Source organism: Schistocerca nitens, chromosome 9, assembly GCF_023898315.1.
Source record: "Schistocerca nitens isolate TAMUIC-IGC-003100 chromosome 9, iqSchNite1.1, whole genome shotgun sequence".
Taxonomy (NCBI): Eukaryota; Metazoa; Arthropoda; class Insecta; order Orthoptera; family Acrididae; genus Schistocerca; species Schistocerca nitens.
Window position 1 is genome coordinate 202,984,057 of NC_064622.1, and position 15,781 is coordinate 202,999,837.

The following is a 15,781-nucleotide window of genomic DNA, read 5'->3' on the forward strand; positions in this document are numbered from 1 at the left end:
GCGGCATGCAAACAATAGATGTCCATCAATATGTACAATTCATATGCAAGCAAAACGTAAGTCACGTCCAAAGAGTTAGGATGACGGCTCGTTTTCTAGTGCGGCACATCTAGCATGGCCGAGGCTATCTGGAGCGGCGTTTATACAGGGTGTTACAAAAAGGTACGGCCAAACTTTCAGGAAACATTCCTCACACACAAAGAAAGAAAATATGTTATGTGGACATGTGTCCAGAAACGCTTACTTTACATGTTAGAGCATTTTATTACTTCTCTTCAAATCACATTATTCATGGAATGGAAACACACAGCAACAGAACGTACCAGCGTGACTTCAAACACTTTGTTACAGGAAATGTTCAAAATGTCCTCCGTTAGCGAGGATACATGCAGCCACCCTCCGTCGCATGGAATCTTTGATGCGCTGATGCAGCCCTGTAGAATGGCGTATTGTATCACAGCCGTCCACAATGCGAGCACGAAGAATCTCTACATTTGGTACCGGGGTTGCGTAGACAAGAGCTTTCAAATGCCCCCATAAATGTAAGCCAAGAGGGTTGAGGTCAGGAGAGCGTGGAGGCCATGGAATTGGTCCGCCTCTACCAACCCATCGGTCACCGAATCTGTTGTTGAGAAGCGTACGAACACTTCGACTGAAATGTGCAGGAGCTCCATCGTGCATGAACCACATGTTGTGTCGTACTTGTAAACGCACATGTTCTAGCAGCACAGGGAGAGTATCCCGTAGGAAATCGTGATAGCGTGCTCCATTGAGCGTAAGTGTAAGAACATGGGGCCCAATCAAGACATCACCAACAATGCCTGCCCAAACGTTCACAGAAAATCTGTGTTGATGACGTGATTGCACAATTGCGTGCGGATTTTCGTCAGCCCACACATGTTGATTGTGAAAATTTGTAATTTGATCACGTTGGAATGAAGCCTCATCCGTAAAGAGAACATTTGCACTGAAATGAGGATTGACACATTGTTGGATGAACCATTCGCAGAAGAGTACCTGTGGAGGCCAATCAGCTGCTGATAGTGCCTGCACACGCTGTACATGGTACGGAAACAACTGGTTCCCCCGTAGCACTCTCCATACAGTGACGTGGTCAACGTTACCTTGTACAGCAGCAACTTCCCTGACGCTGACATTAGGGTTATCGTCAACTGCACGAAGAATTGCCTCGTCCATTGCAGGTGTCCTCGTCATTCTAAGTCTTCCCCAGTCGCGAGTCGTAGGCTGGAATGTTCCGTGCTCCCTAAGACGCCGATCATTTGCTTGGAACGTCTTCCTGCCGGGACACCTTCGTTCTGGAAATCTGTCTCGATACAAACCTACTGGGCCAAGGCTATTGCCCCCTGCTAATCCATACATCAAATGGGCATCTGCCAACCTCGCATTTGTAAACACTTCACTGACTGCAAAACCACGTTCGTGATGAACACTAACCTGTTGATGCTGCTTACTGATGTGCTTGATGCTACTACTGTAGAGCAATGAGTCACATGTCAACACAAGCACCGAAGTCAACATTACCTTCCTTCAATTGGGCCAACTGGCGGTGAATCGAGGAAGTAAAGTACATACAGACGAAAGTAAAATGAGCTCTAACATGGAAATTAAGTGTTTCGGGACACATGTCCACATAACATCTTCTCTTTATTTGTGTGTGAGGAATGTTTCCTGAAAGTTTGGCCGTACCTTTTTGTAACACCCTGTATTCTCTTCGTATAGGTGCCGCTCCTGTCGTGGAGCGGTCCTAGTCAGCGAACTATTGGCAGACGTCTGCTCACATTCTTTGACCATTGTGACGTTCCAGGCCGACGTACTGGCGCCATGTTACACCGGAACAACGCCTATCATTAAGAAACACTACACTTAGGTGACTTCCTAATATCGTGTCGTGGAGGGAGGTGGCACTATGGTTAGCACGCTTGACTCTCATCCGGGAGCACAGCTGTTCAAACCAGCATCTGGCCCTCCAGATGTGTTTCCCGTGATTTCCCTAAATCGCTCCAGGAAAATTAGGGGAAGGTTCCTTTGAAAAGGCACGTCCCCCAACCTCGACGCCCTCTGAGTTTGTGCTCCGCCTCTAATGCCTTCGATGTCGACGGGACTTTAAACCATATCTTCCTTACTTCTAATATCGTGTCGGGCCTCTTTTTCCCCGGCGTAGTGCAGAAACTCGATGTACCACGGACTCAAATTGTTCAAATGGCTCTGAGCACTATGTGACTTAACATCTGTGGTCATCAGTCCCCTAGAACTTAGAAGTACTTAAACCTAAGTAACCTAAGGACATCACACACATCCGTGCCCGAGGCAGGATTCGAACATGCGACCGTAGCGGTCGCGCGGTTCCAGACTGAAGCGCCTACAACCGCACGGCCACACCGGCCGGCTGCCACGGACTCAACAAGTCGTTTTAAGCCCCTGCAGATATACCGAGCCATGCTGCCTCTATACCCGTCCATATTTGCGGAAGCGTCGCCGGTGCAAGATTATGTGCTTGATTACGTCGCAGAAATGTTCGATGGGATTCATGTCGGGTGATCTGGGTGGCCGAATCATTCTCTCGCATATTCCACAACGCCTTCAAACTAGTCGCAAGCAATTGTAGCCTGGTGACACGGCGCATTGTAATCTATAAAAATTACATCGTTGTTTGGGAACATGCAGTTCACGAATGGCTGCAAATAGTCTCCAGGTAGCCGAACACAGCCATTTCCAGTCAATTATCCGTTAAGTAGGAACAGATGGCCCAGTGCACTACATGTAAACACAGTAAACACCATTATACAGCTCCCAGCAGTTTGCATTGTTGACAACTTGGGTCCATTGCTTTCTGTGGTATGCTCCACACTCGAGCTGCACCATCATCTGTTACCAAAGGAAAGCGTCACGGTTTTCCAGTCATCTAGAGTCCAAACGAAATGTTCACGAGCACAGGTGAGACGCTTGAAGGCGATATGATGCTTCTAGAAAAGCCATTCACGTCGGTCGTCTACTGCCATAGCCCATTAACCCCAAAGTTTTACCGTATTCTCCTAACGGAATCGTCCATCGTACGTCCACATTTATTTCTGCGTTATCTCTCGCAATGTTGTTTAACAGCGTCAGGATGACTGCCGAGTGAGATCACAGGTATTTTCAATGTCCACTAAAAGACCTTATTTAAGAGAAAATAGTGTCAAGACCCAGTCTTGTTGCAATCCCTGTCGACAGTAAGAGCAGCCCTTAGCGGCTCGCCTTTCCGGCCGAGATCTCTTTTTTTAATATGTGACTTGTGAGTACTGCATCTTTTCGAGTCAGTACAAACTTTAATTTTATTAATGTACTGTATACCTAATGTTTTAGTACAGTCTAATTCTGAAGACGACGCTCATAGTAGCGTCGAAACCAGGTCAATTTTGACTTAATATTTGTGACCGAGGGATTATTTGTTACAATATGACAGTGTTAAATTAAATGTAGATGGCACCTCTACAGACTGTGTAACAAATGCATAATTTCTAGGATTGCAATGAATTTAAGATTGAAGAGAGAAAATGACAGTGTTAAATTTAATGTAGATGGCACCTCCATAGACAGTGTAACAAATCCAAAATTCCTAGGAATGAATATTGATTCTCAGTTGAAGTGGTGTGAACACACAAAGGTCATTGCGAACAGAATGTCATCAGCATGTTATGCCCTTAGAATCCTATCATCAGTGTGTAACATGCAGTATCACTTAGTTACATACTGTTCATATGTACACTCAGTTCTTAGCTATGGAGTCTTTTTGCTGGGAACAAATGCACAAAATATGATCACAGTTTTCAAGCTCCTGCAAACAGCCATAAGAATAATAACCAAAAATAGTAAGTAGTCGAGCTCACTGTAAAAAATTGTTCAAAACAGTGGGTATTTTAAATCCTCCATGTCAGTTGTACATATCAAAAATAACATTCGTAATTACTGCACAAACAACTCTGTCCACGACCATGGAATAAGAGCTAGAGTCAACAAACATTTGCCAAGAAAAAATAAACATAAAATGCAAAACAACATTTTCTACCAATGAATAAAACTGTACAATAAATAATCAAAAGAGATCAAAGAAATCGCAAAAATACAATTATTTAAAAAGGCAGCTAAGACGAACCTGTTATGTAATACATTTTATACATTGAAGGATTACTTGGATAAAACTGAAAACGTTAAAAAAAATTATACAAAGAAATAATAGTAATGACCATAAAACATCTAACAATCCGCATAACGCCATCACACTATGTTTCCTTCCTTCTTTTTTTCCACTTCTAGAAAAACTTACCCCCAAGCTATGCATAGCACAGTACTAACACCTCTTCGTCTTTCTGAACTCAGCATCTCACTCCGTATAGAGGCATGCAGACTCAGTTTTTAAGGATAGCAAATGGGAAGTTGCAGTACAGAAAATGGCCCTGAGATCGCCAGTGTGAGTGTGTTTGTGTGTGTAGTGAGTGAAATGTTATGAAACAATGTGTGTATAGTGTGTGCAGTGACTGATGATACGATAGAAGTGAACAGTGTGGCATTACAATATTTAATTAGTTTTTCGTAAAAGAATTATTGTATACCAGGAGTAAGTCTAATGATTGTCTCTAAGTAGAAGTCTATAAATGTATGAAGTAGCTTATTTTAAATTAGTCTAAACTTATAAGTACTTTGATATTTCCTACATTACTGTAAAAAGAAATCTACAGGTGAGTAAAGCTACTGCTGCTACTACTACTACTACTACTACTACTACTAACTGTTAGCAGTGACAACTCTACGCAAACGTCATTAAGTATAGACATTTGGCCACTGTGTTGTCCATGGTGACAGGTAATGCCTGAAATCTAGTGCTCACGGCATACTCTTGACCCTGTAGATGTCGGAACGTTGAATTCCTTAACGATTTCCAAAATGGAATGTCCTATGCGTCTAGCTCCAAACACCATTGCACATTCAATGTCTGTTAATTCCCATCTTAGGGCCACAATCAGTGATGCCCCAACACTACTCATATAATTTTAAGAAAAAACGCGTTGAAGGTGGATCGACATGTTTTGTCATTTGACATTTCATGGAATACACTTCATTGCTTAGCTACATTTATCATGATGAAAATTATAAACCTTGTAAAAAACTGAATAACAACGCTCGCAATAATTGAAAGAACTTGTATAGGATCAATTCACTGACAAAAACTTTAACAATTCCTACCACTGAGAACTGGGTTAAATTCAGCAATATACGTAAGTCCCCAAATCGAAGTAAGACCAACTAGGTGTGGCTGCAAGCCGGTTCAACAAATTGAGTTTTGCCAGTAAAATGAATCATAAATGACTCTCAATAAAGGTACTAACAATTCCAAAACATGGATAAAATTCAAACATACAGACAATGGGAATCCAAAATAAAGAAAGAATAACAAGCCACACCAGTGATTGTGGCTGGTGGAAAGCTCTTAACAATTCATAAACCGCAATGAAATCCCTTAAGCATTAAAATACACAAACCCCCAAAATACAAGAAAAGGTGGGAAGGCATACATTTAAATGAGACTCCCAGCTGGTACACACCAGCAGAAACATTAACAACGATGAAACTTCCTGGCAGATTAAAACCGTGTGCCCAACCGAGACTCGAACTCGGGACGTTTGCCTTTCGCGGGCAAGTGCTCTACCACTGAGCTACCGAAGCACGACTCAGGCCCGGTCCTCACAGCTTTACTTCTGTCAGTATCTCGTCTCCTACCTTCCAAACTTTACAGAAGCTCTCCTGCGAACCTTGCAGAACTAGCACTCCTGAAAGAAAGGATACTGCGGAGACATGACTTAGCCACAGCCTGGGGGATGTTTCCAGAATGAGGTTTTCACTCTACAGCGGAGTGTGTGTTTATATGAAACTTCCTGGCGGATTAAAACTGTGTGCCCCACCGAGACTCGAACTCGGGACCTTTGCTTTTTGCGGGCAAGTGCTCTACCACTGAGCTACCGAAGCACGATTCAGGCCCGGTCCTCACAGCTTTACTTCTGCCAGTATCTCGTCTCCTACCTTCCAAACTTTACAGAAGATCTCCTGCGAACCTTGCAGAACTAGCACTCCTGAAAGAAAGGATACTTCGGAGACATGGCTTAGCCACAGCCTGGGGGCTGTTTCCAGAATAAGATTTTCACTCTACAGCGGAGTATGTGTTGATATGAAACTTTCTGGTGGACTAAAACTGTGTTCCCGACCGAGACTCGAACTCGGGACCTGTGCCTTTTGCGGGCAAGTGCTCTACCACTGAGCTACCGAAGCACGACTCAGGCCCGGTCCTCACAGCTTTACTTCTGCCAGTATCTCGTCTTCTACCTTCCAAACTTTATAGAAGCTCTCCTGCGAACCTTGCAGAACTAGCACTCCTGAAAAAAAGGATACTCCACCGCAGAGTGAAAATCTCATTCTGGAAACATCCCCCAGGCTGTGGCTAAGCCATATCTCCACAGTATCCTTTCTTTCAGGAGTGCTAGTTCTGCAAGGTTCACAGGAGAGCTTCTGTAAAGTTTGGAAGGTAGGAGACGAGATACTGGCAGAAGTAAAGCTGTGAGGACCGGCTGTGAGTCGTGCTTCGGTAGCTCAGTGGGAGAGCACCTGCCCGAGAAAGACAAACGTCCCGAGTTCGAGACTCGGTCGGGCACAAAGTGTTAATCTGCCAGGAAGTTTCATATCAGCGCACACTCCACTGCGGAGTGAAAATCTCATTCTATTAACAACGATCCTTAAATAAATATGCAGTTGACCAAACAACAAGAAAATGTGGCAAATTACACCAGATGGCTATCACGGCCAACAGGCAGCCGGCAGGCAACCACTCACAACGAATGGAATTAGCTAATCATTGTAGATAAAAAAGGGAAAATCTCGATAGTTTTCACTCATACGTAAAGGACTTTAAAACTTAACACGCCCAAGAACTAACAATAAGGGTACAAGGCTTAAAAAAGTAGAAAAAGAGCAAATACAACGACAAGGAACTTCGGAATTGCAGAAGACACTTCAAAGCATATGTAGTCACTGAAGTCACTATATTAGAAAGATCAAGAGTTGCGGAATTAATTGGTGATACTCCGCCTTGGCACATATCAAACAATAAAATTTACTTAACGCGAGCCAACATCAGGCGGCTGGTAAAGACGCCACATTGAGGGCCAACAAAGACGGCGTGCGACGACGGAAGTGTTGCTGCAGCAAGAAGAAAACACGTCTCTACTCTGGGCCCAGGAAACAGCAACTATCCTCCCAACTCACATCAGACGGAAACAGTAATCTGTCCAAATAAGGCTATAAACGGGACCAATAAAAAAAAACAATCCACTCAGGTGTGAAGGAGCGGTGACTTCTAGGATCCCAAGCCAGGTGCCGTAAACTTTAAGCTTGCCGAGTTGGACGCGATCTTGCCGACCAGATTGCCCGCTACGTCCGCTGCTCTTCACGCAACTCAACGCTATCAATCCTTAATACAGCCAGCTTGCCTCCGACCGATGTAACCACTCGCGACTTCTCGAGTCCCGTACCAGACAGCAGAGTCCCCCAAAACCCAACAGCTTCCGGCCCCGTGACCTCTAGCTAATTTTCAGTACCAGGGCCCGCCAAAAAGAAACAAGACACCCTCGACCAAAGACCCTTTCCCTGGGAGGACCGAAATCGACCATACAAGAGGTTAGTGGCACCAGTGGAGTGGCGTTCCCGCAAACATCAAAGCCGACGTGGCTCAGTCACATGGAAAACTATTTAAGATGAATTATCAGAGTACAAACACCACCAATGCACCAATGCACAGCCCTTACATACCTTTTGTAGGCGACACTACCACATTTTGTATGTGTGCATATCGCTGTCAAATGGTTCAAATAGCTCTAAGCACTGTGGGACTTCAACATCTGAGGTCATCAGTCCCCTACAATTAGAACTACTTAAACCTAACTAACCTAAGGACATCACACACATCCATGTCCGAGGCAGGATTCGAACCTACGACCGAAGCAGCAGCACTGTTCCGGACTGAAGCGCCTAGAACCGCTCGGCCACAACGGCCGGCCATATCGCTATCCAACGATTCTTTTCCGCCTCAGTGTATAATGAAAATGTCTTTTAGAAAACTGAAGGACGTCTTCTGTCACATAGTGAGATAAAACTTCATTCAACGTGGGAGTCCAATGTGAATTGATCACCTCAAAGAATGTAGCTAAGTAAACATTTAGTTAAACCCCACTTTTTGTATGTTTGCCGTTGTACCTGCAAACCACGGGGAAATATTTTAGTCTTCTGTGAATGTATGACCTATTAAATTCTTAGAAAGGGGAGGTAGAAGATTGATTTAGAAAGGGCAATCCTTTATGAGGGCCGGTAACATTAGGGACGTCATGCTTTGTCTTATTTCAACCTGTATGCTGGCTCAGCCAACCCGTTACGATAACTACACTCATTTGAGGCATACAAAAGTTTTTCTGCGATTAAGTCACGATGAACATACATAAACAAATAGACCAGAAAAGACATAACTGCGTGTCGAAAATCTACGCAGCTTGATTAACTATTGCTCCAAATCCACAGGGCATCTCATTCATTATCGGAGTCCTATCACTAAGATCGCATAAAGTTCTATCTACATACAGTTTGACAAGAGAGACTCCTCGAGTGTGTCATTTTCCTTTCCAAACCAAGATACGATGTTCACAGTATTTTCTTCATCAGGATTTGAGCCATCTATATCTCTTCGTTGAGAACCTCCCCACTAATGTGTTTCGAGTGTTTGCAACTTCTACTGATTTCATCCAAAACTACACATGTCCATACGCTGACAACGGCCATTCTGGTCGTGTTCTCCTAAGCGAGGTTCTGCTGCTGGTTATTTGCCGTCTCCTTTCTTCTTATTTTCTTAACGTGTCATTGGTCTCTGTCATGTGAGTTACTGGCGCCAGAGCTGCTGCACTGTTTCGCATTTTGTTTGTGTTGCTACGTACGAGTATGGAATAAAATACGGTAATACGACCTATTCCAGAGTTAGATGCGTTGCATCTTTGGCAAGACTTCAAAGTAACAGATCTCTAAGGAATTCAGAGACGGCCTACTTTGATTGTTACAAGTTGCTATAATGGCTTCAAATGGCTCTGAGCACTATGGGACTTAACTGCTGTGGTCATCAGTCCCCTAGAACTACTTAAACCTAACTAACCTAAGGACATCACACACATCCATGCCCGAGGCAGGATTCGAACCTGTGACCGTAGCGGTCGCGCGGTTCCAGACTGTAGCGCCTAGAACCGCTCGGTCACTCCGTCCGGCCAAGTTCCTATAGTCCAAAGACTAATTGAGATGCTGCAACTACGTAAGCAGGAGTATTGAGGATATTGTCGTGGGAAGTAAGATTTTTTTAATAACTTATGTTATTCAGGAAAGACTGTGGAATGACTATTATCCCCATTGTTTCTCGTGTTTAGGTGCCAGTAACCCAGGCGAGTACCGCGTATGTCTGTTGGCATGCATAAATACAGTTGAGCTGTGCTGCGGCTCGCGTTGATGTCGTTGCTAGGTTGACATCGTTTAGTTGGTATAGTTACGGTTGTCGTCTTCTTCTTGTGTTCATTGGCGCCACTCCGTTTGCTAGCGTTGTCTGTCCGCTGGTGGCAGCAGTGGCGGTTATCGATATCTAGTAACGGTGGTACTATCTTTGGGGCGACGTTGTGTTGTTTCTGTGTCGTGTGAGTCGGCAGTTCGGTTGGTTACGGACGAGAAGCCAGGTCCGCGCAGCGCGAGAACACGCCGGAACCACGGATGGCACGCATGCACTGCCGGATGGAAGGACTGTAGTCGCGTGGGGTACAACCTCGTTGCCAACCGGACCCGGGAAGTTTAAGTTGAGTGGGCCTTAATTGAAGTAGTGAAGCCTCCACCATTGTGAGGTCTCGCCAATTGCTTGCGTCTTGCTCCTCGCAGTGTCGCCGACACGAAAATCAGCAAATGGAACGTTTCGGGAAGGCGAATCTAATTAGTGTTTCTCCACTTCTTATTATTAATTGTTGCATTCTATACGTAATTATTTGTGAAGTTCAACCAGTGGTATTTTTCCTGCCTAGTGGCCGCTAACGCCCCAGCTACCCGCCCTGGAGCTTAGTGTATGTTACGTTAGTCTACTTTTCCTCTCCTTGTCGCTGCTGTCCGGTAAGGCGTGTAGTTCGACAGCGTGTGGTTCGACAGCTTCCTTGATTTGAGGACCGGGTGGTGTTTCTTTTTCCCTACTCTGGTAGCAGTGGTTCCTTTCTGCTTCCGAATGCTCTAAACACCGGAGTCTGAAGAAGTAGTACTGACCGCCGGTTCCGGCTTGGGTGTGTTATTCGATCATTGCGTTGGTCATCGCACGTTAATTAGATTCGGCAAATTATTATTGCTTATACGTTTAAACTGCCACTAGTCTGAGTTACCATCTCGTGCAGTGGATGTAACTTTTGGCTGCCGGTCTCACCGCTTGCAAAGTTTTGAGGGACCGCCCCATATCGATCCTTGGAGCAACGTCTGCGGCCCCCCACTCCCCCTTAGTTTGGTCAGGTTTCATGATTGTTTTTTTTTTTTTCAAAGAAAAAATATTTTAATGTCTGTAATTTCAAGTTTGAAGATGTATAACTGGTTCTTAAAAGGATTGCTAGTCAGGTCTTCAGCCTTGAAGCTGTTTTTAATTATAACTGTTGTTGCCTTCAGCCGAGAAGTACTTAGAATTTGTTGTCATTAAGGCCTTCAGCCGTGAGTGTGACTTGTCTTAAAATTTTAATTAAACAATTGTATTCTAGCAGTGAGATTTTGATGACTGTTCTTTTAAAAATATTTTAATAACTGTAATTGCAAGCCGTTGAAGTTATCTTCTCCTTAAAAGGTTGCTACTCAGGCCTTCAGCCATGGAACAGTTTTTAAATTGTTATTATTCGGGCCTTCAGCCGAGAAATAGTTGCCTTCAGCCGTGGAACACTAATTAATTTATTGTCACCTTTTACTTCTTGTCGTTTCTATGTAAAGTGTTCATGACTGAAAAATAAACTAACCAACAGTAATTGATTACAGCCCCGTCCACAATAGCAACCCAGTCCTGCGTTCCTTGGTACCAGGTCTCAACAGTTCTTCTGCTTTCACAGAATCCTGGCACGCTATAGAGCTCAACATGGTTTAGACTGATGCGAAGAGGTATCACCACTCACTTTACTGCGGAAATTGGAGTATATATCAGTGTTTTGACACAAAGGAACCAGATTCCGTGTATAAAAACGTAGTGGTCGATGGGCATTACATCTGATACACAGATCACCGTCAACATGTCTTCACTCCACGAACAAAGGATTGAGATTAAAACGTAGATGATCGTTTCATGTCTATTGCTTAGAAGCGTGATGCCACCGCGCATTTTCCTTCTTTAGAACCTCTGAGTCAAGTGTCATCCTACTAGCACCCACTACACACTTCAGCTAAGTTAATTAGTGTAGTTTTCTTATGTTACGGTGGTGTTTTACATGAATTCAACAAAATGCAGTAGGGCGGTTTCCTTTTCACGTTCGCGGTGCGTCAGGTTGGTTCTAAACGTGACCATAGATTTTGTTTGCTGGTACTTGAGTCCCAGACAGCTGGCCTTTGTTGAGCCCGGTACAAACTGATCTACACTGCTCCGATCCTGAACTGCGTCTTGTTACGCCACAAGTGTCATTCCAGTACCAAGTGCGTAAGAGCGGCACAAATTCGCTGACACTGTCTGTTACGTAAGGCATACGCATTTTCTGACCTCTTTCTTTGCCCTTGACGTTACAAGTGACACAAGGATTCTTATTGTTCAAACACAGGCGTTTTCCCAGAATTAATAATATCTGTAGTAGAACTAGTCACTTTTCATTTGCATTGTTATGATCCACAGAACAGAACGCTACCCACGTGCACTGTATAACGAAAGTGTTTTAAATTTAAAGTTGACTATCACCGTCCTTATAGAGAACAGTGCTTCTTACTAAATGAAATTGCGTCTAGGATCTCTCTCTGTTGAATGTAAATGTTTTGCGTCGAGCGAGGTTGCCCAGACATTGACTCGTAGTAGGATGCGGTTCAAATTTGTTAGAATATGTCTATAAAACTATAGTTTACTTCAACGTTCTACCTCAAAGTGAATGACTGGGAGTTTAATCTACGTAAGAGTATAATTTTAAATAAATTGCCCTCACTTACGTAAATGCCGTGAACATTGGCGAAGTATTTAAAAATTTCATAGATACTAAATTTCAGATTTGTTGAACTCGAAGACTGGTTCCATAAATGTTTCTCCCGTTTGTGGGCATCAAGGAGACCATACGTATGCTAGTATGGCACTTTAAGTGAAAGATGGATGGTAGCTGTTGTACTGCATATTAATAAATCTGAAAATCAGAGAAATCATGGCGAAACAAGCGCTGTATCATGCGAGCGAGTGTGCTGGGACTTACTCCAATTCACTGCTACCAGCACCTGTGTGTAGCTTACATAGTATTGCGCCATAATCTAAGAATGAAATTAAAAATTGAGATAACTTTTCCAAACGTTGTCAGTGTATCCTTCAGTATATTAATGTTAAAATGGTTAAATCTCAGAATGATGAGATGAATAAGTTTTGATAAATATATTATTTTAAGAAAAAAAGACGTGGCACAAAATAATAAGGCTCGGAAGCCAAAATTATTCAGAAAGTGCAAATGTATGCCTCAGTCAAGTTACAAGTCTCAACCTGACCGGGGTAATATTTTGGTCAAATCTGTGTTTTTACGAAAAATTGGAGTCGGTATGTATTCGAAAGACGAAAATACGTATGTAGCCTCAGTTTCATACAAAAATATTGACTATTTGACTGGATGAAGCTACCTCTGTTAGTTTTCAAATAATTTGGAAGAGAAACGCCCCTATTCGTATTAGATTGTCATTTGCAATTCTTACAGAAAGTTCTAATCACAGCACTCGATTACATTAAGGAAATAATACATCTGTACCGAGTTTCAAGACTTTAGTGTAAATAATAATCAAAACAAAGACTCACAGAAAGGTTGTTCAGAGGGCATGTCCTACTGTCGGTTCCGTTTTAAGAATTATAGCCAGCAAAATTTGAATGCAGTCAAGCTGAAACTTTTTCAGTGACTAAAGCCACTTAGCTTCATTCATATAAAAATTAATCAACTGAACTGAATGTTATATAGCGGGAGTAGACTTTCGTCTGTCAGCAAACGTTAAGGGTATTACAGTAATTACTAGTGTACCACTAATATTGTATTGGCCAGAAAAGCCCTTCAGAATTTTACTTATTCAGGATATTTCCTTCCTAAATTACACACTGTGTGCTACGGTAGTGAAATGAAACGATCGTATGGCATTGTTGGCCGGGATGTCCCAGTCGGGGTCGGCCGCCAAGTGCAAGTCTTATTTCAGTCGGCACCACATTGGGCGACTTCGGGGCCGATGATGAGTATGAAATGATAATAACACAACACCCAATCCCCGAGTGGAGATAATCTCCTTCTCAGTCGGGGATCGAACCCGGGTCCAGTGCATGGGAGACAAGCACGTTACCAACCAGCTAAGCAGGCGGACTGCTACGGTGCTATAAAGCATAGATAAATTGATTGGTGGAGAAACGGGGGAAACTGCTGTCGGTCAAATGTTAAGACATGTTCAGGAATATCACAGTGGGAGAAAGCAGTACTCAGTTACCATCTGTATACCACCCATTAATATGATGGCAACACCAGCAGTCATTGTTACAGTTTATCTTCTCCTAAGGAGAAAAATAGAGAAAGCAGAGTTAAAGCCCACACACGAGATATTACACTATATTTAAGTTTCTTGTTTTTCGTGAAAATAGTATACGGCAGCAAAACGTGTAAAATTTTCAGTCCCAGAGTGAATCTATCTCGCTACATTACGGCAATGTCGTCACGAGGCGACCGCAGGGAAAACATTTCGCCACCGAGACCGGGTCAGGGTAGAACCCAACATTGGCGTTTCTGGCTAGCCATACAGCAGACTTCAGCGGGTCAGAGCAACCAAACAGGATCATGTCACTTTCGTTACGTGGAGTAATAAATGATAAGGTGAATGCAAAAAACGGTACAAAGAGTTTTACCAATCATTTCTATGCTAGAACAAACTAGTGAAGCAAGCACGGCAGAAGGAAAACAGTTGATACCTTCTGTAACAGCAAGCCCTATTTGGTCATGAAGAATGACATCGGGTAAACATTAGCCACTACTTCGCTCCATAAACTTCCCTGTAATTAGTCTCATAAGGCAGTCGGTCAGACGGATCGATGACGTGCATGACGTTCGCACTCTATTCACTAACTGCAGCGGAGTGACGTCTGGCGCAAGTATGTTGTAGATTTCCTGCGCGCTACGGACGACAACAGCGGCTAGGGCGAGAGATGGCTGCCTCCCCATAATTACCAGTCGCAGAGTTCAACACCACAGTCTGCCTCTGTTGCAGATGGGAAGACCTGGAGGTCTTTCCGTCCCTCCAGGATCGGGACACCAGCGTTCCTGAGATTCCTGTGGACGTAAAGGGCCTACTCGGAGGGCAGGCCAATATGGTCGAACTTCATGGCTACAATTCAACGGTCATCGCGGTATCACGGATGACGAAGAAGGGTGGTGATCGGGAGTGGACAGAGCACCTCCTAAGTCAGCGTGTGTGGGTTCAGCAAACGCTCCGGCGTCTCTCACTGTCGCAGCGTCGCGGTGCAGAAGGAGCAAGGGCCAACGCTAGGGGCGAACCGCCAGTGCAGCAGCCAGCTGGAACGAAGTGTGAGGTTTCAGCTGCCTTGAGCGGTCTGAAGGCATCTTATGACGCGATTCCTCAGTGGACACTGACAGACGATGCCAACCACGAGTGAAGACGCTACCTGTATTTTTATGGAAATAAATAATTAATTCTGAATCTTCTTTCACTCTGCCTACCGGCGACCACATGTCACTACCATTCTACTGAAGAAAAGTGGCAAGGAGCGAACTAGGAGTGTGCCTTCTCACAGAGAACCAACTCTACTTATGCCCTCCGAACAGTCGATCCATCGGGCAGTAGTGAGCAAGCATGAAAATGATTAAGTTAAATGAATGCAGAGCATGAATATGAATTATCTAATTGAATATTAATCTTAAATTCTATATGAAAAATGAATTCGCTAGCGCTTACTGACTAGTGAGTGTATCAGGCTATTGGTGCTGATGAATGTACCAATTCTTCACTTCAAGCGTCCGGGTATGTATACAACAGGAAAGAGATGTTAAATTAGAAAAAAAGGATGTCAACGTTACACCATAAGAATGACGATCGATTACTGTGAATCGCATACGATGGTATTAACGGAAATAATCTCGTAGCCGACGTCAAGTGATGGACTGTAGTGCCCTCTACACTGCCTATATAGTCGACACTCCATCGAGTTCTGGTTGCAGTACTCCACTTTACCTCTGAATATGTCTCCCGCAGTCACAGATGAAACATTAGGAGAATTCTTTTATAATTCGACCTTGAAATGCCAGCTCCGGGTTTCCAGGGAAGACAGTACCGGCCATAAAAGCTTACATTAAATGGTCGAACATGTCCTATAAGCAGATTGTCTGTGTAAAATCTTTCTTTAATGTCTACCTCAAATAGTGATAGAAAAACTGAATCGGACTTCCTATCTAAAGATGCAGGTTCTGTACGGAATACAATGTTCAAAGAGCAAGAC